Genomic DNA, 25,571 nt, shown 5'->3' on the forward strand with positions numbered 1-25,571 from the left:
AACACGACCATGTTCGCACCCTGATCCAGACTCCAGACTACAAAATGGTGAGAAACTGAATTTCTGTTGTTTAAACCACCCAGTCCATAGTGTTTTCTTGTGCTAGCCTAAGATGGCTAACAGAACTGGACAAAATAAGTTTTATGTCAGACTTGGTGCCATATTATTAAGAGTGACACTTATGAACCATGTCTTTTCTTAGTGATTTGATTCAATAGGAAAAAGATAAATTAAGAATGGAGTATAATGCAAGAGTTTTAGAAAAAGTAGTCAAAACGGAAGTAAAACACAAATTCTCTTCTTCCTCCTCAACTTGGCCATTCCTCACACCAAATTTCCATATATGCAATTGTGTGTTTTTTTCAGATGTAGGCTTGGATAGTTAGTATATTCATCTCTTTTGCTCTCAAATAAATTATATGTATATATTCTATCCAACTCTCTAATTAGAATCTGAGCTGGAGGGGAGGGGAACAAGGATTTCCTGAGCCCTCCAACTACCCACTGTAGACACTGTAGCATCCCAAGCTTTCAATATATCATGACATTTATGGGTTGTGTTATGGGGCTTTCTTCTATTATAAGGATACCTATGTGTCTCTAACTTAAGAATATTTTGTCTGTATAGTTACATATTAGGACCTTGAAACATTACTTTTCATTTGGAGACCCTGTGCCTTTTGTACAATAATAATAATATTGTTAAGACTCATTTATTATTTCTCAAACAGTAGCACATAAGACAGCACGAGGTTAGCACTGACCAGCTTTCTTTCTGGACCTTGGCTCTCTCATTTGCGGAGTGATAGAAGACTGCGTACATCCGAGGCCTTACAGTGTAATAGCTGCACACAGGCCCATCATGACTCCCCATTCCTCAGAACCCTTCCATAATGTCTCCAGTCCCCACAAACTAGAGCAGTACTTAGCACAGTCCAGTGGTCTGACCCTAACTGTGCAAACTACCTTTGAAGCTGCATTTCCCACTTCAGCCTTCTACAAAGCTTGTTCCCCAACACAGAGGACTGTTGTCATGACCTGGACACATAATATGCTTCCAGACATCTGCACCGAATTCCTCGGCCTGTAATGTCCTCCCCTAATCACCCACCTATCAAGAATATATCAGCCACACCTTCTTCTTTAAAGCCCGCTCACCTTCAGATGAAATATTTTGTGCCTTTGTACTCTCAAAACATATTGCTTGTTTTTCTCCTTTCCCTTCATTCAATTGAAAGGGGATGTTTATATGTGTGTCCACCACTTGATGAAAGGAAATGTGTCTTGCATCTTTTCAGTATTTCTATCCCTAGTCACATACATACAATGTACACACATACATACACACACACAATCTATTGAACTTATTGCCACCAGTAACTTACCTTAGTTATTAAGTAACCTTCTGCTCATTGAAAAAGCATTATTCATTTTGATTACAACATGACTCACAAAAATTCAAGCATAACATTCCAACCAAAGCTTTAATCTTCAACTAAGCACATTCTCTGGAATTTCACGAGACACTGAGTCTGAGATGTATTTTATGTTCATTTACCGCCCTTAAGCCCCTTATTAGCATGAGCCTCACAAAGCTGCTAGACAAAGGAGGCCCTTTAGAAATTTTCTCAGAGTTTTTACTCTTCTTTAAAAAAATACATTGAAAAGAGGTGGTGGAAAAAAACCTAGGGGGCATTCACTCTGACCCCCAGCAGGCCTTATTTAAGTAGTGTGCACAGTCTCAAACAAGCGCTGATTGGTGCAGGAGGCAGTCAGGAAGTCATTGATTCTTACCTCAGCTTTGCCTATAAGTTGTGGTGTATGCATGGCAAGGTACTTGAACAATTACTCAGGTGATGCTATAACCCCCACCCCTTTTCGTTAGCTATTGGAGATTTAAAGAGAAGGAATTTAAAATGACAATGTGGCTCTAAATCACTTTTCTTTAAACAACAAGATCCCATCGGAGCGTTTCTGTTTTGGGATTCTGATCATGATTTAGAATAGGCTGTGTTGCCTGAATTTTGGAAATGGCTTTGGGGTGATGAAAGTTTGAAGTTCAATAAAGATATCACAAATGATATCTAATGGCTGGAAGTTGACTATGGATGATTTAGATTCCAGGTAATATGGCACGATGAGACTAACGAAACCCATGCATATCATATTTCATTCAATTTATGTCACTATTCACTGCAATATGCATCAGTACTTTACATATAGTCAAGAAAGAAAAAAAAGTCTACTGGTAGTTATAAACACTTGCACTATACATTTGGATTTGAAAAATGTAAAAATGTGAAAACTATGCTTCCTAAAGCAATTATATATAGACTAGAGGCCCGGTGCATGAAAATTCATGCACTGGAGAGGGGTCCCTCAGCCCGGCCTGCCTCCTCTCACAGTCTGGGAGCCCTCAGGGGCAGAAGGCAACCTGGCAATCAGGGGAAGGTGACGCCCCATCGCACCTCTGCTGCAGCCACTGCCAGTAGCGCAAGCTTCGGCCGACCCTGGTTACCTGAGCCTCGGGCGGCCCTGGGCAGGTGGGGGGCTGAGGGGACTGGAGGACCCTGGAGGCAGGCATGCAGAGCGACTGCATGCTTGCCGCCCCAGCGGGGCTGAAGGGACTGGGTGCCACCATCTTGTGGCTGTGGGTGCTGCCATCTTTGAGGGTGGGGCATTCAATTAGCATATTCCCACCTTATTGGCTGTGGGTGCAGCCATCTTTGCGATGGTGTGAGAGTCAATTAGCATATTCCCTCTTTAGTAGATAGGATAGTGTTCCTACTAATTTCCCATATTCACCAAAAATTCAGTGTGTCCAAAACTAAAGGAAATATATCTACTCTCAAATTTGTTCTTTTCTCTCATTTTTTTACGTTGAATTGGCACTATTATTCATCCAGTTGCTTGACTCCTTTCTTTCCATTCTCCCCATATATCATTAGTCATCTTGTTCTTTGACTTTCTGTATTCTCTCTGCCTACTAGATTCTTTCTCCTTTTCTTATTATTTGGCTAACTTAATTCCATTTGTCAGACTTAACTTTTGAGGTTGAGAAAAAGTTCTGAATGTGTCAAGTCCAGAATGATCCTTCAACTTCCCAGCATCGATTGAATCTATGTATTTGCATTCATAACCCTTATCTTATGTTGTACTTAACCACTTCCTTGTCTGTATCCACCAATAAAATACACCTTCTGCACAGACAAGGAATGTCCATCTCTCTCGCAGTTGTGTTTCTAGAACCTAGCACATGCCCTATATGCATTAATTGTTGTATAACATTTTGATGTTTGAATAAATGAAAATATTAATTTAGAAACTAAAAAAGAAACAAATGATTTTAGTTTTTATATATTGTGAAAAATAATAAATACAAATAAAACATCCTCAAATTGAAAAAAAGTCCAAGCAAAAACAGCACAATAGTGTACAAAAGAGAAATCATTTAAAGTGAAATAAAAGCTAAAATGTACCAGATTTCTAACACATGTTAAATGTTCACTTTATTCCTTTTGCTTTTATGCCAGACACATAGTATATATCACAGTGAAGCAAGTTCTATTTTAGCAGTTTAATTGTGTTTCCTAACTCTGAAGTAACCTTTTAATCTTTTGGGAGAATGACCAGTAACCTACATTGATTACATTTCTGCTGCTATAAGACAAGAGGTTCTTAATGGAGCCTGTAATCATTGTGGGTCACAGAATTAAAAATACAAGCTCATTTCTTTCCAAGATATTGTTTTAGAAAATGTAAAAGGTTAACTATCTTTCTTGAAGAGCTTGCCTAAAAATGAAGTTGAAGTCATTATCAACTGACTACATATTTTTACTCTTTTAGACTATCTTACATAATATATGAGATTTTTAGAGAGTTCATGGTCTCTGGAGTTCAAATTCCGTTAATTCTACATACTTACTCAGTAATACTGAATAAGGCCGTTAATCTTTGAACATCAGTTTCCTACTAACAGTTGAGGTGACCATATGAGATTTTCTAATTATTGGAAGTAAAATCAAATGAGATTTATTTAATTTTTTAAAGGTTTTAATTGGTCAGGTGAAGTTCCTGATGTGTAAAAATGTAAAACCAAGTAAACAAGACAAAGTAAATCAATGCCTAATGTCATAGCAGAAAAACAATAACACTCATATTAGGAAAAAAATCAAATCTAGTTATGTTTTTTAATAATGTGGCTGGCTCATTTTTCAAAATCAAGTGGGATTTTTATCAAAAGTCTATACAGATTTTTTTTCCTGAAACAAATTAAGAACTAAGTGGCACCTTGGATAAAATATTCCTCTGGTGAATACTCCTTATTTAATTGAAGATGCTAAAAAACCACAGAAAACTGGGGATAGGCTACAGAGGGTATATCAAAATAAGATATTATTTATATTTTAAAAAGCTGGTTTTGCAAAGGTAATCAGCTAGCATTACTTCTTGGTCTTTTATGTGTGTAATTGCTTTAATTTAGTCATATCTCAGGACTTACTCTCAATGTTTTATTAGGCATAAAGGGTTAGAGTGGCATGAAATAGTTAAAGCTCTTTTAATAAAAAGTTCCTTTCTTCCTGGTTCAACATGTCACTTTTTTTCCTTCACTTATAACATGATAGATATTCCTGTCCTTTGGGTAAAGTATTTGATTGAACATTTAAGTTACTTTTTTAGATCTTCAATTTTCACTGATTCATCTAAAAAAATGCCTTGGCTTTTTCATCTCTCATCACTCCTAGCTTTACTATATACCAACATTATAGGTAGCAAAATCACACACACAGAAGTTATTGTTTTTGTGTGTGTGTACTCTATTCTTGAGAACTATGAATGTTCTTAGAGATTTTTTATTTTTTCCTGAAAATCACATTCTATTCAATTTTAATCATGAATACTTGCATTAGTTTAATTGAATACTTCAGTGCCTTACACATACTAAATGTCCAACATCACTGTTTGACACATTTATGTGATATCAATTTTTAAACTGTTTTAAGATTAAGGTCACAAATACGTTTTACTAGTTTTTTCTTTTATGAGAACTCCAAGTTCCTCATCTGTAACACAAGAGGATTGTATCATGTAAAAAAAACCACTATTTTACTGTACCTTTATTTTATATGGATCCCTAAACCCAGGCTTTTTTTCATATTGACATTAAAATCTGATTATATATTTTAATTTTCTTAAACCTTGAAAGTTGTATTAGTCAATGATTCTAATAGCTGGGTGCCACAGCACGGACCCAGCAATGAGTTCCTGAGTCACTGAGTCGAGATCAGGGTTTACAAATAATCTCGGTTGAACTTGTAGATTTTGTAAGAGAGGGGTGCATGACTATGTGTTGAAAACTATAGATTTTAAATCTGCTTTATTGTGAGTATGTCTCAGTACACTGAAAATTCATATTGGCAGTGCCTAAGGAAGTAAGAACTTAGTGTTGTCCAAACCATGCTAAAAGAAGCAGATTAAAAGTATCAAATTCAACTATCTAAATGTCCTTAAAAGCAAACTAATATACTTTTGGTAAATATATAATTATTGGTCCTTTATACTTTCTTAAAGTTTGAATCCTCTGAAAATAAGTTTTAAATTATTTCTTTGTCATTAGTATATAGACTTAAAAACAAGAGGGGTGAAGTTAGGGTGAATAGAAATATTAAACCATGATTTTGAATATTATATGGAAATAGAAAAACAATAAGTCATTATGGTCTATAGACATTAACCTTGGAATAATTCATTTTAATCAACAAAGGCCAATCTACATTTAGATATATTAGAATCTATGTTCCTTTTAGGGGGAATTTTGAAAATATCAAATTGATAGTAGGAAAAGATAAAAATTTGTAAAAAGGAAAGAACTTGTAATATTTACATTTTTGAAACACTATTTTACTGTACCTTTATTTTATATGGGTCCCTAAACCCAGGCTTTTTTTCATATTGACATTAAAATCTGATTATATATTTTCATATTATTAAGTAGAACCTTCAACAAAGGCTAATGATAATTCTTTTTTCTTAATACTCATCCAGGGATATTCTTTCCATTGATTTTTAGAGAGTGTATTTAATATCAAAATGTTGGCATTTGATACCACTTTATTATCTAGGTTTGCTTTCCATCAGCCCATGCACAAACCCATATTTCACAGTGAATAAGGGCATATGTTTGTTTTAAAACAGACCAGGGTTTGAATACCGGTATTACTTCTGTAATGTCCTGCATGTGTGACCTCAGCGTGGTTTTTATACATTTTTGGACTCTGTTTCCTCAATCGTAAAACAGGGTTAATTCAAGTGTATGTGTCAAAGAGAAACTGCAGAAATAAAAAGGATATTTCATAAGTAGTTTGTAAGCACTCAGTAAATATTAGGTTTAATTTTTCTGATGTTATTATAATTGATGCATCATTACATGCTCTTACTTTCTTTCCTCTCCCATAAGTACAGGCTAAGCTTAGGTCTTTATAACTATAAGTTTAACATTACTGTTGATCTGGAGGTCCTGTTGATGTTTTAAGTATTTTTCCAGAGAGACACAAAGCATTTTACAGAGTTAAAGAACCATAAAATGAACGTTTAAAAAGGATAATAATAAGCACTGACTGATGTGGCTCAGTTGGGTGAGCATCATCCTGGTCACAGGTTCGATTCCCCAGTCAGGGCACATGCCCAGGTTGTGGATTTGGTCCCCAAGGGTGCTTCTGGTAATATTGATACTTCTTTCTCTCTCTCCCTCTCCCTTCTTTAATCTCTAAAAAATCAATAAAAAAACATATTTTTAAAAGCATAAAGAAATCTAGTAGAGAAATACTTGCTAGGTAATTATTTAAAAGGAGAGCGAGAGATCATTTCTATGATTCTCATGAGTCATCCTAAATGGATTACATCCAGGCCAACATTAATTTGTATGATTCCTCTGCTGAAAAGGGAATATACCAGATGGACTATTATTATTCATATCTTTTACAAACAATACCTGATAAATGCCATTAACAGTACAAGTTCTTTGGAGAATATAAGTTTATATACTTATAAACTCAAATAAACCATGAGAGTTTCTAAATTTCCAAACTATTACTAAGAATTGTTCCATATTCCTCATTAGTATAGTAATGCACATGGTAAAAGAAAAGATGAATGACATTGAGATACAAATGATCCCGACTCCAAATGTGGATAAAAGGAAGCTTGTCATTGAAAAATGTCATTGTCTTTTTCCAGTACTGAATAATAATTAAAAAAAAATTACATCAAGGCTACCACTGATAGATCTCCACATATTGATCTCCATTTATTTCTTCATTTAATTTTCCACAACTAATATTTTTCTGTATTTCATATAAGTTCAAGTTCTCTATAAATATATAGGAAAGATCCTAAAATTATTCTGACATATAATCCATTGATATATTAATATAGACTCAATTTTATATAATTGAGATGGTCTCCATTGGTGAATTTTCATTATCACCTTGTAATTAATAGTATTTCAAGAGAACTTTGAGGTAAGAATTTAAATATCCACAGACATAACTACAAGGAGAGAATTCCAGTTAGCACTGAGTGAATGGATATAAGAAAAATTAAGTGAAAGGCAATGATCATATCTTTTACTTATGAGGGGTTTGTTATGAGAAATTAATTATAAAAGATTATGAAGAGCTAACTATGAAAAGGTAAGATTCAAGAAGCTTAAGTGGAGGCATAAATTTTAGCTTTGAAGAGTTAGTTTTTCAGATAAGTGCCACCTTGGAAACCATTATTATTCTAATTCTCTTGTCAGAAGTTACAATATTAGTATCAGTTCAGCCTGTGGAAAAGTGAAGTTTGCCCTCTTTCCCTTGAGTGCTTAAATAAGCTGATATTATGTGCAACAGAATCACCAATGTCCTCATTCTTCAAGTCTTTGTCTCCAGTGAAGTCAGTAGGGGGTGCCGTGTACTCATTCTTGTCTATGGTGTCTTCATAACTACAATTAATTTCAAGTTTTATAGTAAAACATTTTAATTGTAAAATAATTGTTATATGTAGAATCTTGTCACCTACTTGACCATCTAAAATTTTAACTGTAATTATTAAAACATCATAAGTTGCACATTATAGCCACTGGAAGTTATGTGTCCCATGCTTTAATTCAGGCATTATCTTTTCTGTATAGTCAATTAATTGATACTAAAAATGTACTAGAACAAAACAAATAGTAAGACCCATAGGACTTTATCCTTCTTGTTTTCCTGAACTTTCCATAGAATTGGTTGCTAACAAATGTTGTTGTTAAACGAATGATAGTTAAATTAATATTGAGTGCATTTTAGTATGGAGAAATTGTTAAAAATAATTTAGAAAAGATTCCACAAATTATCTGTGATTAAGCCAAGAATAGAATCTATGCTTTTGGATTCATGGCTATGTAATTTGAGCCCCCATCTGATTTGTCTCACATGACATACCATGTTTAAGTCACTGTGCATTCGAGAGAGAGAGAAAGAGAGGGGGGTGGGGAGAGAGAGCTGAGTTTTAATTCAGCTTTATTACTGAATTAGCTATTTCCTCAATGTTCTTCCTTAGTTATGTCTAATCTTTTAAGTCATTTTTACTCCTCATGTGTAACTACTAATCACTGAGTCCATGGATGAGGCAATAGGTTAACAAATAATATAAAATTGTATTTAATTTTTGTAGCAAAATCAGCAAATATTTAGTGAAAACATTAAATGTGGTAAGTAAAAAAAATAATAAAATTAGGCATTGCCTTGGTAAGGAGTTGTTTTGTACCACTTAACTCTGGAAGATTAGTGAGTACATCTAGGGCAAGGCTTGTGGGCACAACTGATCCGAAGAGGAGTTATTTACCAGCCTGTTCACCATGATTAGTCAGCCTCACGCCATTGCTGTTTTACGTGGTGGCTTATGTTCCAGCAGCATGATGGTGAAGGCTATTCTCAGAGTACAGCCTTAAAATAGCTTTGTGGGTTGAGGAGTAGGAGGAAGGTTCACACTGGTATTACCACGCAGTTTGAGTCTGTGCTCCAAGGACATAAGGTTGTTCAAAACCTGTGGTGGAAAAACCTGTGTGTTTTCCACAACAGATGGGAAGTAGGAGGGGAAACAGTTTCTTTCCTTGTGTGCCCTCTGTCACTAATATTGCTGGGATGTGCGTAACAAACAAACGTGTTGGAGTGTGCGGGGGCATCTTACTGCCCACAGGAACGACTGAGGGTGAGGGTCCCTGCTGGCTCAGCGTCCTGTGCTGCTCTTTTAGTTGAGTGAGAAGGTGCAGTCTTAGCAACTTCAGGGCTGTAAGCTTCAGGTGACTTCTCTGCTTACATGGAAATAAAGCTCATTTTTATTAAAGTACAAACAAGGATGAGGAGTTTCTTACTCCAGAGCTTGCTGCAAGCCCTCTAAAGGAAGATAGCAGTACCTGTTCAAACAGGGGAACCAGGGAGTGCATTTTAAAGAAGTTACTAGCACTCCTCACATGGCTTGCTACTGGCAGTGATATTGGGATGCAAGCTCTCTGCTCCCTAGTTCACTGATCTCTATAATTACAGCTTCTCATTATTAGAGCAATAGATCAGGATTCAAATAAACAACTCAAGATTTTGACAATTGTGGGAAATAGTACTGAAAAATTATTACAAGGAAACAGATATTAGATATCTATAAGTGAAATATGATCAACTTAGTCACCTACTGAAGAAAATGAGTAAGTGCATTTGTAAAAGCAAATTACAAAGGGTGGGGGGGGGGGGGCAATACAGCTGGTTAAAATACAGATAAATCACCTTTTATCCCATTATGTGGCACTCAGCCCTGGGACTTGATCATTTCAGAAATAAAAGCCTCCTGAGCAGAATTTCTTGCCAAAGAGGGTTAGCCTGTTAAAGCAGACAGTATTTTGGATTCCTCTACATGTCTCTACTATAAATAGGATACTTTCAAAATGCTGTTATGAGCTATTCAAGTGAGCTGGTGATCCGACGTAGCAGGCGTCACGATCATGATGGCCTGGCATATGAATAGGGAAAGGCTCATCATTTGAGATGGACAAATCTTGATGAATTCAAACAATAACCTGCACTCTTTAATTTAAGCCAGCCACTCAGCTGGTAAAGGTAATGATTTGTCATGTGGCTTATTCATTTACTGCTAATCAACAAGGATTCACATAGCTGAAATCCCTAGCATTCAGAAACCTGTAAGAGGATTCCTGCACGTGTTCTACTTTATGCTACTGATTTGCAAAACAATGAGGCTGGTAATGATGTGAAAGATTTAGCCGGCTTTCCTTGTGTCTCCTCTATCAAAACTGATTGTTATTTGTAAAGAGGAATCTTGGGAAGTCTGCAGTTCCCACAGGATGCTGAGCAGCCAGACACTGGGTTGAGGATGACATCCTGTGTCAGGGATCAGAAATCAGCCAGTTAATAGCTGTGCACTTAGAATTGTTTATGATTTTTTTTCTCATTGAAGGCCAGTTTTTGAACATATCAAGTCATTTTCACATCCTTGAAATGTTGTAGACTGTAAGATGTGTTGAAAATAGCACTAGCTTAAATGATTTATTTCTGAAGCACAATAACCTCCTAAATATTTTATGCATCAAATCATTTTATAATTTAGATTTATCTAATCTAGACCCAATACATATAAAACAACTCTTGCCAGTCTTTAAATTAGAGATTCAGATTTTGCTGTTATTTTACAAATCTCTGTTGTAACAAGATTTTGCTTAGTAAAATAAGGGTAAACCAATTTTCCTGCCATTGTCAAAAGGCTAAATGTGTACTGTTTCTACTAAATGCAATTTATTTTAATTATTATAAGAAAAGAGTTGATGTAATCAACATTTTCATTTTTTTCTAGTTATATATAAGAACATATAAACCTCTTAAGTACTAAGGCATGAAAAAGTATTATAAGTATATATGTTTCTATAAGTTTTGAATATTTAAAGTATTTCACTTAGGTAAAAATGATACTAGGACATTTCTGACAATAAAAATACTCAGAGGAAGGATTAAAAATTGGCAGACATAAGTTAGGAAATGTTACTTAAATTGTGCCCACCCCCCTGCACACACACACACACACACACACACACACACACACACACACATACATAATGAAATATTCTCTTTCAAAATGATTTAGCCAAATGTTTCAGTGATTATATAATTTGAGGGAGGAAAGAAGGAAGGACGGAAGGAAGGAAGGAAGGAAGGAAGGAAGGAAGGGAGGAAGGAAGGAAGGAAGGAAGGAAGGAAGGAAGGAAAGAAGGAAGGAAGGAAGGAAATGAAAAAAGGAAGGAAGGTGGAGGGAGGAAGAAATAAAAGTGAAAAAGAATACCATTGAAAATAATGGCATCTTCCTTATTCCAGAATTCAAAGTAACATCTTTCCTTGAGCCAGAGTTTAAACATTGTCTTTAAAAAATCATGACTAAAAACATTCAGATCATTAGTGCTTTATCAAAACCCAGTACCACTAAGAAAAAGAAAAAGAAAAAAATTATATCTTCCACTTTCTTCTTCCCTCTACTCTTTATTTCTTCTCCCTCCTCCTCCTACACAGCTTCTGTGCTCATGTTTCAATTTCATAATCTGTCCATTGTGAATTAGAACATTTCCTTGGCAGTACTCTTTACTGACGGGTACAAGATACATTGACCTCTGTGACACTGTCAGACCCTGCTCAGGTTCCTACAATTTCTAGTAAATACCATCACTCCCTAGGCAAGGGAGAGTACAAAACCAGAAACAACAGCAGGTGCTGCATCTGTGGGAAGGGGCCAGGGTTAGGAAGTGTGGATGACTCAGTGACAGTTCTATTGATCTGGTTTTTGGTTTTAGATTTTTTTATTGGTGAGGATATGATGCAAAATAAATTCTCAGCAGCAGGCCTCATGACAATGAGATTTACACATTGCTGTTATTTTCAGCTTGCTTTGTGAAATGTGATGCACAATCTCTAATAATGTTAGAGAATTCATTTAGAGTCTGTTAGCTGAGACCCCGATAGCTGCCACCTGATTAAATGTGGAAGCCAGGCCTTGCAATTATTTTTCAATTTAGTTTGTAGTTAGTTTCTCTAATGATTTGAGAGAAGGTCATTTTTTTTCTTTCAAATATACTCATATCCATTCCAACAAAGCGTGGTTTGTTCTCTAAAGTTGCTACTCAGCCCATTTTAGCCAGGTAAATGCCTTTGATTATGTCAAGTAAAATCCTGAAAAAAAAAAAAGCTATATTTTTTTACCTTGGGATGATCAGAGTATTACACTGTATTAACCCTCACTTTAAAAAATACATTTATAAGGTTCCAGTGGCTTGCTTTAATCTGAAATGTTCCTATCAGTTGTGTAATTAAAAAGAATTTATTTTAGTAGACAAATCTTTCTTAGCTGCTCAGGGATTTCTTGGTTTGCTTGCTTGCCTTAAAGGAAATACCTATTCCCCCATTCCACCGCCCCACCCTCCGAAAAAAAGCCCCACAGTAATTTCCCCCTTTTAAAACACCTTCTCACCTTGACCAAGAAGGCAATTTTTAGCCAATTAGCAAAACCAATGCAATCATTTACCAATAAGAAAAACTCCCTCTTAAGAAATTAAATTTCTTAAGATATAAGCTAGTTCATAATTTTGATAAATTGCCTAACCTCTTTCACTGATTTCTGTCTTGTTCTTGTCTCTTCTGTAGTTCTAACCATTGCCTGACCAAGTGGGTAGGTGATCAACTAGAAAATCCCTAATGTACATTTTATCAGGATTACTGCTTTGCTCCCCAGAGCATTAGCAAACATTTCCTGTTATTTTAGAGATACAGAGGCATCTGGAAAGAGAAAAGTGTGTATATTCCTGGAAATACCCCATTGTATGTATGTCTCCCAAAAGGATGTTTAAAAGTTGTTTTAAAATTTCATTATGATGAATTTCTATTCACACTGTCTCCTGTTTATTAAACAACTGTTAACTACGTGGCACTGTGTCACACTACCAGGGATAAAAAGATTCCGATTTACTCACTCTTAAAAACTCTCCAGTGCAGTTAAGAAAACATATAAACAGAAAGCCTGGAGGGAGAACTCATACTAGTAAGTCCAGAGCCTTTACCTGGCTAGGGGCTATTCTAGCTGCTCTACATACATTATCTATCCAACAATCCTGTGAATTATCACTTAATGGCTCCATTGTAATGATGAAGAACCTGTGGTTAAAGCATAATTCAGTAACTTCAAACCAGCATTCGTAAGGGATTAGATTTAGAGTGATGGTCAAAGCCATGAATTACTGATGCAGACACCAGGATTTTCCTATGGTCAAAGTGCCTTGGAGTTTTGAGAAGAAAGAAATAATGTCTGGCCTGAAGAATCAAGAATGGTTTTAACAGCACCTTGCCAGGTAAATTATAGTGGATAGGTAATTATAGTGAAGGCAAATGAGCAGAACTGATGAAACAGGAAAGAACTTTATATTTTTGGGACACGTGCTGCTTTATTTGTGTGTGTGTTAATTGATTTATTTTTTTGTTTTTTGTTTGTTTTGGAACAAGTGCTTCTTTTTTCTTTTGATTTTTAAAAAATTAAATATTTACTGTTGAAAGTATTACTTATTCATTATTTGGCCCCCCCCCCCCCTCATTGACCCCTTCTAGTCAGCCCCTGCCCCCATCCCAGGCCTTCCCCATCCTATTGTCTGTGTCCATGGGTCATGCATATATGTATACAAGTTCTTTGGTTGATCTTTTTCCACCCACCCACCCATCTACTTCTTCTCTCTGAGATTCCACAGTCTGTCAAGTGCTTCTTAACTGGAGTCATAGACACATTATAGATGATAGATAGATAGATAGATAGATAGATAGATAGATAGATAGATAGATAGATGATAGATAAATAGATGAAAAAATCTTACAAATGCATTTGTGTATTTATTTACTTATATTTAATTTATGTATTCATTATTTCATTTATCCAATTATTTATTCATTTATTTATTCAATAACATTTTGAGGATCTATTGTATGTTGGGGTTGAATAAACTCCTTGGATGTAACATTTAAAGTGCTCTTTGATCTTTTTTATCTTTTTTAATTGAAAAGATTATTTAAAAGTTACCCAAAGGAAGTTTTCAAAGCACAAAGTGTCATTGTCTTCTATAACTTTTGTTTTTAATGAAGTCTGTACATATTTGACAACAATATTGAATTCACATTTCAAAAATGCTCATGTGTAAAGATATTTTAATTTAATATTTTAGTCTGACATTTGATTACTATTTCATATTGTAATTTATTTTTAGTACATGTTAAATCTTTACTTTCCAGTTTTAAATTTTTATTTGAATAGAATAAAATAAGTGTAAATGAAATGTGAATAAAATGAAATTAATATATGTAAGACTGTCTTTTCTCTCTTTCAAACTGAAATATCTATCTGGGCATGTGGAGAGGAGTTACCCTATAAATGATCTAGTAATCTGGAGATGACATGAGTCCAAATTTGAAGAATCAAAATAGTATATTTTGAGAGACAGAATAATCTAGGATTTAGAAATAACGTGTGTATTTCTCTTGGGTGTTTTGCCTGGCTTGTAGGCTGAGAAAGAATGATTCAGTTATCATATATTTTTTAAAAAAATAATAATTTGCATTCTCAATAGCTGGCTCTGGGTTTTGCATTCCCAAGAGCAATGTGGAAGGGTTTTTCCCTGACCGGCAATCCTGTCTGCTAAGAAGGAAAGAGGAATGAAAAGGCTCTGAGCCTAGGCCAGAATGTTAGAGAAGACAAGTCTCAAGGGTAACAGCAATGTAAAGACTTCAGCTGGTGAAAATGATTCCAGGAGTCTTCTGTTTAATGGTTTCCTGGGACCACACATTTTCACACAATGTCCAACAGTCAAAAAGGTGTTTTCACATCTTGGAAGGACTAACCAACCACTACATCTCTCCTTGAATTCCCACAAGGCTACTTGTCCAGGTTAGAACCATCATCTTCCTGACTCCTCCACCACTACCCCTAACTTCAGTCTCAGGCGGTCTTTTGCAGGGGGTACTGCACCTGACCCAAAGGCTTTTTAAAAGCTGCATTGCTCCTTTGGAGCTGCTTCAGGGTTTAGATTCAGTCTGGAAGTGAAACAGTCCCTTTAGTACATCGATAAACAAAGAACAAAAATACTGCAGCCCTGCAGGTATTCACATGACAACCCGCATAGGTTCATCCTGGGTTCTCTAAGAACACCATCTGAGGAGGAGGTACAGGCCTTGGTTAACACCGCAAAGCCACCTCCTCCCTTGTGAGGATCTGGGTAATTTCTGATAAGTGTCCAATTGTCATCTTGAAATAGGGGACATTGGGAGCCATTCAGACTCCTATAGTAAATGATTAATGTGTATTTTCCTGATTCTGACAGATTCCAAAAGAAGAGCAGATTGCTACCCATAAAACTAAGCAGCCTCAACATGGAATTACTGGAAGAATCCAAAAGTCTTTGCAGAAATGCTGTGCTTAAACCAATGTTTCTCAAAAACCAGCTATTTTAAAGGGACCAGGGTCAATATAAATAAAATAAATGGAGGCTGAGATAGAATATGTCAGAAAATTTGCCGAAAGGTTATTTTAAGGTGGCATGTTAAAAACAATAATGGGCCATTAGGCTGTCTTGTTAAAGGCATTAGAGTCACAGGCACAATGTATGACTCACATGGACAAGATTTTCCACTTTATATATAAAAACTTCAATACTGGATTTCTGGTAAAAGTAAAATGTTGCCATTTCTGTGTATAGTATTATTAATATTTCAGTTAAATTGTAGGCAACAGAATAAGCAAAGTATTAATGTCTTTAGAAATATGCTATCAAAATATTACACATTGTAATTAATATCACAATACAGATGTGAATGTACTTTTTCTTTATAATTAAGTATGCAATTAAAAAATATGTTGGCTGTTTATTTTATATTCAGGCATACTGCATTTTACAAGCAAGCATCTCTTTGTCAAAGGCATTGACTTGTTTTTAGTTATTTTTAATTTTTTGGTCATCCTTGTGCAAGGCCCATGCTAATCCCTGCATCATTGCAGTTTTAGTATATGTGCCACTGAAGTGCACATTTGATTTATTTTTACAACAAAATTTGAGCACCTCCAATGACTAAGATAAAGTACTAGATAGTTTAGGATTTAAATTATTTCTAATGTAGAGCTAGAGGCAGGTGCTTGCTCTGTGAGGTGTAAGCCCCATGAGCATGGCTCTGTCTCTCTGTGCACTCCTGAATCTCCAGGACCCACAACAAAATCAGTGACATAGAATACAAGAAGTATTTGTGTAAAAAGGGCTTCTACATTCTTATTGTTTTAAAAATTACCCGAATAATAAATTTATATACTCCTTTCTGGCTGTTATCCATCATTTCGGAGCCTATACTTTATTAATTTATTTTCTTAATTTACTTTTGCTATACTTAATATTGAAAATATTTTACTCCTATAAACTCTTTATGTGCTCTTGATAAAAAAAATACTTTGAAAGGACATGGAACTCTGTTGTGAATTTCTTTGGTTAGAAAACTTGCCCTTACGTTTTATAAATTATTGATTTTTTATTGTTTTTATTTGTTTGCTTATTTTTACTTTTAGACTATTAGTGGTATAGTCTTAACAATAAAAAATAAATACTAGATCTCTAGAGAAATACAGATAACTCCCATTTAGTACAACATTTCATGCAACCTAGTCAAACCACCTGATTCTTCCTGGTGGAAACTCAGGATCTTTAAATAGTGTTAGCTATTTTAAATAAATATCTTGTATCAAATATAGCATACGGGATTTTTCTCTCTTTTTTTTCCTTACAGTGGTCATACTGCTACACATTGCCTACTTAATTACCTTCTGAATGTCTTGCCTTGTCATTTTTACTAACCTTTAAAATGAATGTCAGAAAATCTTTATTTGCCACCCAGCAGTGCTCAGGAGTTTAGAACAGAGCGCATCCCGAGCCCTGTGCTGGGATTGAGGGTCCCAGCGGGCACCTGGACCGCGCATACCAGGAGCTCCACAGCGCAAACCCCTGCCTGTAATGGGGAGTGGGAGGGGTGTTAGGGTAAACGGGAAGAAACAGTATGGCAGAGACTCCAGATGCTAGAGCTTACAGATGCTTTGCTTCCAGGAAACTCATATAAATAATGGCAGCGCACAGAAAGGACGTGGAAGAGGGACGATACCAGATCACAAGATGAGCATCTGCGCTCAGGAAATCGCGGGTGAGGGCACTGAAAACAACGCCTGGGAGTTTTGCGCATTAGTCCCATGGCCTGGATCACTGCACAGGACGTTTTTCACGTCCAGTTTCCCTGCTTTGGCTGACCTAGGAAATCCCACCGTTTTGCGTTGCGATGCATGCTTTTAGGAGAGTCTGTGTTTCTGCTGCGCTGCTCTGCACTTCCCTGTCTCTGCAGAACGCTGGGCTTCGGGGGAATTTAGAATTTCAGTGCAGCAGCAAACCCAGGGACATAATATGCTGTTACATAGCTGGGGCACGCCGGATGCCGGTCCATTCCGGGGTTGGTGGCTGCAAGGGAGAGGGACTGCCACCCAGTGTTTTCCTACTGCCTGTTTCAGCCGGCTTCGGAATTGACAAGGAAAAGCAGGGAGAGGGGCTGAGAAACAGGAAAAAACGCTCCCCTTTCCTTGAGGGTGAAAAATATTTCAAAAGTATCTGAGAAAACTTAGGCAGTGATTCCTATTCCAAACATACGTAAGTCACAGGCAACCTCATCCTTTGGTTTCTAGGCACATTTTTTTGAGTTTAGCACAACAGGGAGAAGAAAATTGGAGGTTAGTGAATCCAGCGGGGCAATAGGTGAAGAGGACTACGTTTCAGGCAAGACAACAAGGAAAGTACAAAGAATGCAGTTTCTCTTTCATGTGCTTTGATCGTCTTTCCTGTTTTACCCTTAATGAATACTTTCTCAAAACTAAAAATAAAACACCGCATTCTATTAAACTGAGCTCTTCTTCCTAGGGAATTCTAAATGGATGAGTGTGTGTTTCTCATCTGTGAATATGATTATATTTTCATATATACAGTGCACACATATATACATGCATATGTATAATTGTCTTTTGCTGGGAATCAGGCAATAGACAAGAGAGAGGGTGGGGAGAGGAAGTCCATACTAGAGACCCAACAGCAAATGCTAGTTTCTTTAAATTTATCATACGGTTCTACATACTGGCACTGACCAAAACCAGTCTGGGATATTGGAAGGTTTGAGACGGTGGCCTAAAATCGCACATGTGCCATGAGAAGCCGAGGATTGTAAGGCAGGTAGATGTCCAAAGTCCTCCGCCTGCTGCTGCAGAGAAAACCTCTTCAACAGCCCCAAATAGTAGCTCCTGGAAGGTAACAGGCTGAGAAAGACACTAAGTAAGAGAAAAACATCTCATGTCCACAATGAAGGTGCACCACGTATGCATGCTCAGGGTGAAAGTTATTGTTTGTTTTATTCTAGATAATGTGCCTACAAGGTCTCCTATTATTCAGACTCCTTTTATTATTAAAAGAAGAGATGTTATCCCAGGTGCTTTGATGCTTTGATTCGATTGCACTTGCTTGCTTATGCCGTGCACAGAGGCCACATACGCATGTCCTCATAGTGCATGAACACACATTACTCATAGCTATTACAGATCTTAGTGCCGGTTCCAGCTTGCCCACTTGAGGATGGGATGTTTGCTATGGTGGAACGGCACTAATATATACTGTACTTGCAAATAAGCTCTACCTATATGATTTAAATAGTCATATTAATAAATACATGATACTCGTATGTACAAGTCACCTTTTCTCCCCCACTGATGGCTTTGATTACTTTGACAGACGAAGATAAGTTAATGATACAAATTAGGAGCAAGAAGAATTAAAAAGGGTGTTAACTCTGATGCCAGGCTGTCAATTTCCTATAGTGCTACCAACTTACAGATAGATGATTAAAATTGTTTCGTTTAGGAATTTTGAATATTTTAAAAATTGAATGGGTTTCTGGGGGAGGAAAAAAAAGAAAGAAAATCTGTGCTTAGCTAATTAGACATCCTATTTGACTTAACAATAGAACGGGATTATTCTTTGAGCATTGAGATCATTCTACATTACTATAAGAGCCTACGTCTTGCTATTTCAAAATGTATTTGTAAAATTTCACCCAGTGTGTTTGTCTAATTCTCTATGTTTGATATCATTTATACATTTTCTTTAGTTACAGGTTTATAGGAAGAAGTGTTCATGGACTCCTTAATTTGTTTCTAAAGCACCTGTTTCCAAAATATGATGCTCAATACTGTGGATAAGTCCCAGAAACATACATACAGTTCCATTCTCTGAGGGGCTAAAATCTGAGGGGGCAGGAAAAAATGGCACATGCAAAAAAAACCCATATATTTCTAGAATCTTGTGAATGGCATAATAGTATAAACAAAGTACTCTGATTGCATAGGAGGAATATGGAGTTTGGATTTTTCAGTCAGTGTCATTTAAGCCTCGATTATATAACTATACAACTATATACACCTTGATAAGTTTACTTAATCTATTTGGGTTTAATTGTATTAGCTGAAGTATGAAGAAAACAATACCTATCTCTCAGATATGCGTAAATATTAACTGAGCTAATACATGTGAGACATTAAGAACAGACTAGTACATAGTCAGTGTTATCATGAGACCCACTGGTTTCTCCTCAAATGAAATGTATCTCTGTGGTTTTATCAGTTTTCTTCTTTGTCTTATCCACTAGACTATTTGAGGTCAGAGACTATATCATATTTATTGTTATATTCCCATGGATTCAAAAGGATGTGAATATATGTTTATTAAATGATTAAAAAAGGAATAGATAACATTTGATAACCAGATGGTTAAATGATATTGAGTTATTTACAGATTCCAGCAAGATGTGCATTCTCATCTTGATGGGATGGTCATTTCTGTCTGAGGATATAATATTAGAAACATGTGATGTAAGCACAAGAAGGTGGAACCCCTGTCTTGACTGTCAAATAAGATGAATCAATTCTGGGGTCAATGTGGTGACATACAACTCTCATTTTCTAATATATTAAGTGTTCCGAAAATAAAAACAATGAGAAAAAAAGAAGTCAATCATAGCACTCTCCACATCCTAAGTAAATTAGCACTCTTCAGTGTGTATAGTTGAATGAGGATAGAGTAATGGAAAGAGCTCCATGTAGGATTCAGTGTCTTCACACTCGGTCCCATCTGATAGTTCCATGACCCTGGACAAGTGACTTTACCTTTCTGAACTTCATTTCTGTCATTTGTAGGTAGGAAATAGAGGACTTGATGATCTTCAATTACTTCTAAGTGTAAACTTCTGAGTCATTTCATCTAGTTTTTTTTTTTTTTTTCTATCTGAAATTTTTATGAATGTGTTTGCTTGTTATTTTACCACAGTTAAAAGATTGTTAAAGTAGATGCACAAGACTTGAAAGAGATGGTGACATTTGCAGGACAAATGCAATTCTTATTTTTGGTGTTTGTTTTTAATTAACTGTAAGCCTACTTAAGTCAGCAATTAAAAAATAATCATTTAGATATTTGAGCCATCATACTTTCCTGGAAAATATAATACAACTCCAACTAAAATTTTGTTCTTTAGCTGTACAATTTGCAGAACTGCATGTTTTATTTAAAAATTGCACTGATAGAATGAATTAACAATGATTTATTAAGTATTCAAATAACATGAAATAATGGATGTATTTCTTTACTTCAATTTATAGTCTACCAGGCACATTTACACATATGATCTCATTGTTTCTCACAACTATACAGAAAGATAAATGTGTTCAATATTTTTGTTGAGCCTTTAGATCTACTCTCCACCCTTCTTCATCTATTTTTTCCTACCCCAGTAGACTGATATCTGTGGACCATATGAATAGACAGCTTCACACTGGCAACGGATTGGCAGAAGAAGGGAGGGAGAGTGAAGGCAGATTTCTTATTTCCGTGAAGCCCTTTTATGAGGTTAGCAACAGTTGACTAGAATCTGTTTTATAGACCTTCTCTCTTTCCAGGTTCTTCATGCCTACACTATCCTTTGCAGTTCCCCTACTCTCCTCCCACACTTTTGTGGTCACCATATTGCAAAATAAACTCTGATCAAGTTATCCAGATTGAGTGTGTGTGCGTGCCACTTTCTATGGTTTGTAAACTAGGAAGCTAAATATCAGCCGTGTCTACTAGTAAAGCTTTTTTTTGAGAGTGTCCACAGAAGAGAGGACTAGACCGCAGCAACATACACCCCCTATACATTCTCCTGAGTTTCTTTTCCTATCAAATTAAGCATATAATTAATGCTTAGTGAGTGTATTCTGAGAAATATATTATACATTCTGAGAAGTATAAAGAAATCAAGGAAAAGTACCTGCTCTCATATATCTCCACATTTAGTACAATATACATATGCAGCAGCAATACTTATGTTAGAAAAGAACCCAAAGTACCATATTTGAAATGTAAAAATCTACCAAAGTTGAAAACATGTGATCTGTCATTTAACAAGTGACCTTAAATAAATGACTTACTGCCTTGAAATGCAGATATTTTTCCTCATTACAAAATAGACTTGCCCTGACTATCCCCCTAATAATAAACAAACATGGTAATTGACCATATCTTTGCTACGCTTCCCATTGGCTAATCAGCAAGATATGCAAATTAACCCAACCAAGATGGCAGCCGGCAGCCACGCAGCTGAAGTAAGCAGGAGACTTGCTTGCTCCAGTGATGGAGGAAGCCAAGGTTCCCCGCCTGTCGTGGCCTGGCTCTGAGCTCCGAAAGCAAAAAAGTTTCAATTATAGAAGCTAAACAAACCCCAGATACCTGCTTTCAGCAGGCCGTGGCCTCAGAGCTGGAGCGAGCAGGAGCCCAGCTCTCAGCTCCAGTGACGGCAACAAAGTTTCAATTATAGAAGGTAAGTAAATCCCAGAATTTAAAAAAAAAAAAGAACAGGAGAGGCTGGGAGCTTCAGTCATTGGCCAGCCTGAAAACGGCCCTCAGTCCCTCACCCAGACTGGTCAGGAACCCCAGTGGGGACTCCCACCCTAAAGGGGGTGTGACCAGCTGCAAACAGCCATCAGCCCCTCACCCAAGCTGGCCAGGCACCCCAGCAGGACCCTCACCCTGATCCGGGACACCCTTCAGGGCAAACCAGACGGCCTCCACCCATGCACCAGGCCTCTATCCTATATAGTAAAAGGGTAATATGCAAATTGACCCTAACAGCAGAAAGACTGGGAATGACTGGTCACTATAATACACACTGACCACCAGGGGGCAGCGCTCAATGCAGGTGCTGCCCTCTGGTGGTCAGTGCACTCCCACATGGGGACGCTCTGCTCAGCCACAAGCCAGGCTGATGGCTGCCAGTACAGTGGTGGTGGTGGGAGCCTCTCCTGCCTCCTCAGCAGCACTAAGGATGTCCGACTGCAGCTTAGGCCTGCTCCCCGCTGGCAAGTGGACATCCCCCGAGGGCTGCCGGGCTGCCAGAGGAATGTCTGATTGCCAGCTTAGGCCCAATTCCCCTGGGAGTGGGCCTAAGCCAGCAGGTGGTAATCACCTGAGGAGTCCCAGACTGCGAGAGGGCACAGGCCGGTCTGAGGGACCTCCCCCCCCCCCTGCCCCGAGTGCACAAATCTTTGTGCACCAGGTCTCTAATCTCTAATAATAAAAGGGTAATATGCTAATTAGACCAGACAGCCAAACGACCTTCCAGACGGCATTCCAGACATCCTTCCAGAGGAAGCCTCTGCAGCAGGGGTAAAGGCAGAGGCAGTTAGGGGTGATCAAGCAGGCAGGTGAGCAGTTAGGGCCAATCAGGCAGGCAAGCCATTAGGAGCCAGAGGTCCTGGATTGCAGAGGGTTCAGGCCAGGCTGAGAGACACCTTCCCACCCCTGTGCACGAATTTTGTGCACCAGGCCTCTAGTATCATATAAGGCGGGTTTTTAAAAATCACTCTTGAGCAATGTGTGTGTGTGTGTGTGTGTGTGTGTGTGTGTGTGTGTACACATTAATTAACTATAGCAGTGGTCAGCAAACTCATTAGTCAACAGAGCCAAATATCAACAGTACAACAATTAAAATTTCTTTTGAGAGCCAAATTTTTTAAACTTAAACTATATAGGTAGGTACATTGTTATTAGCTTAATTAGGGTACTCCTAAGGCTTAGGAAGAGCCACACTGAAGGGGCCAAAGAGCTGCATGTGGCTTGCGAGCCACAGTTTGCCGACCACGGAACTATAGTGTAAGTTTTTTTTAAGGTGGGAAGATGCTGTCATCATGAGACTAGTTTACGATCAAAACTTATAGAGAAACAAGTCTAATACACATTAAACAACAACTAATACTGTCAGATTCTATGTGATAAGTAGCTACATATGTCAGGTATGAGCATTAACATTTCAGGGGATGAAGTGTGATTAAAAACAATTTTCTAAAGTAGTAATGAATATAAGATCAGTCTCCTGACTGGGAATAAAATTTTATTAAGCCTTCAGAATCAGATATATTTTCCACCTTTCCAGAAACTGAAAAATGAGGTAATCTATTTCAGCTACTTGGCTATACTAAGTGAGAATTAAAAATATTCTGTTTAGATATCAAAGGTGTCCTTTAAGTTCTCTGTGCTGCTACTGGCAAAGCCCTCATTAGATAGAATTTTAAATGACTTCTGATGAGGATAGTCCCTAGAGAGTAACTTCTTTAATAAAAATAAGCCCAAATATCCTTCTCAGGAATGCTTATTCAATTCATACAGATTATTAATGCTATTAAGAGAATGGGAGGGTTAATATTTAATGTTCAGTGAGTGCTTACTCTTGGAAAATAGCATGGTAACTGAACTATATGTGTTACCTTATTTAATAATCTCAACAACTCACAATAAGACACCAAGATGTGTACTGTAAATTACCGTAATTTTTAAAATGAGGAAACAGAGATACATAAAATTATATCTTAGTCACATAACTGATAACGTTTGTGGCAGATTTTTTAAAATTGTTTTTATTGATTTCAGAGAGAAAGGGAGGGGAAGAGAGAGCTAGAACCATCAACGATGAGAGAGAATCATTGGCTGCCTCCTGCAAGCCTCATACTCGGGATTGAGCCTGCAATTCAGGCATGTGCCCTTTACTGGAATCAAACCTGGGACCCTTCAGTCCTCGGCCAACGCTCTATTCACTGAGCCAAACGAGCTAGAACTTGACAGATTTTAAATCCAGCATTTTCTCTCAAGGATTATAGTACACATTATAGTTATTTTATTTTTCCTATGGTAAATTCCATCACTCCATCTAATATAGCAACCAACTCATGCTTGCTGTAATTTAATCATTAAATGTCATTTTCTGACCAAAGGCATATAATTCTTAATTTGACAATGTTTGAATGTTAATTAAGCATCTACTCTAAGCCAGGCTCTATTCTAGGCACTGAGGATATGGTAGTGAATAAAGCAGAAAGGAAGCTCTCAATAATAAGAGACCAACCTATAAAGCAAAAACAAAATAAACAAACAAAAACAAACAAACATGAGTACAATAATAATGTAGTGGTTATGATGATGAACTTTGAAAGTAGAAGAGATATATTTAAGTTATTGTCCACCATTTCTACCAATGACCTTGAAAATGTTGCTTCTCTCTCTGAAATCCAGTTTCTTCATCTGCTAAATAAAGATAATATCTAATTCTAAACAGGGCTGTTTTATCATCACATGAAATATTTATAAAGAGCTTAGCTTAAAATTTAGAATAAGTGCTTGATAGGATAATGATTTTTAAGTGTATCACAGATGCATGTGCAAGGCTATCAATGTAGTAGTGATTGCTTACAATACACTCACCTCCAATTTCCTCCTTCATTTTCACACACTTCTTCTTTCCTCTATTTTAAGTATCTCTTAAAAATATCATTTCCTCCAGAAAGACATTTAATACTAATTAATTCAATTTCCTCAAAAATTTCTATTCCAAGCTCATAAACACACTAATTCTTAACTTACAAGCCATAAAATTCCCTTAATTTAATTTTGTGTTTGCTATTTGGTGATTGTCAACCATGCTCTATATATTGGCTCAATAAACAACTGACTCAATTAGAACAATTAAGTTTTCTAATGGATTTGGAGAAAGAAGCCAGCTTTTTGTCTAATTCTTGACATTGGTTTGAGGGCAGTGTAAAGTTCAAACCTATGGGAGTAATTGTGCCTCTTACTATGAGAGAAGCCAGTCTGACCCATGCAGAGTGACAACTCCTGGCAACTAAAGCAAGCCAATCCTGATTTCCACCCAATTCCTGGATCTTTCGATTATAAAAGCCAAAATCAAACAAGCAAAACCCATCTCTTTGTGGTGTGTCATTTAAGCTAGTTCAAGTTGCTTTTCTTTTAGCTGAAACATAAAAAGCCCTAATGGAAACTGGTCCATTATTATAGGGTAGATAAATCAAGGGATGAATATATTTCA

General features: G+C 36.7%; 1 non-coding gene across 1 annotated transcript; it reads right to left on the reverse strand.

The window, feature by feature from the left end:
* Positions 1-16,027: 16,027 nt before the first annotated feature.
* Positions 16,028-16,129, reverse strand: LOC118660849. The gene has a single exon (XR_004969050.1). It is a non-coding gene; the product is annotated as a U6 spliceosomal RNA (small nuclear RNA).
* Between the last annotated feature and the right edge of the window lie 9,442 nt (positions 16,130-25,571).

The sequence above is a fragment of the Myotis myotis genome, unplaced genomic scaffold (genome assembly GCF_014108235.1).
Source record: "Myotis myotis isolate mMyoMyo1 unplaced genomic scaffold, mMyoMyo1.p scaffold_m19_p_7, whole genome shotgun sequence".
In the NCBI taxonomy this organism is placed as follows: Eukaryota; Metazoa; Chordata; class Mammalia; order Chiroptera; family Vespertilionidae; genus Myotis; species Myotis myotis.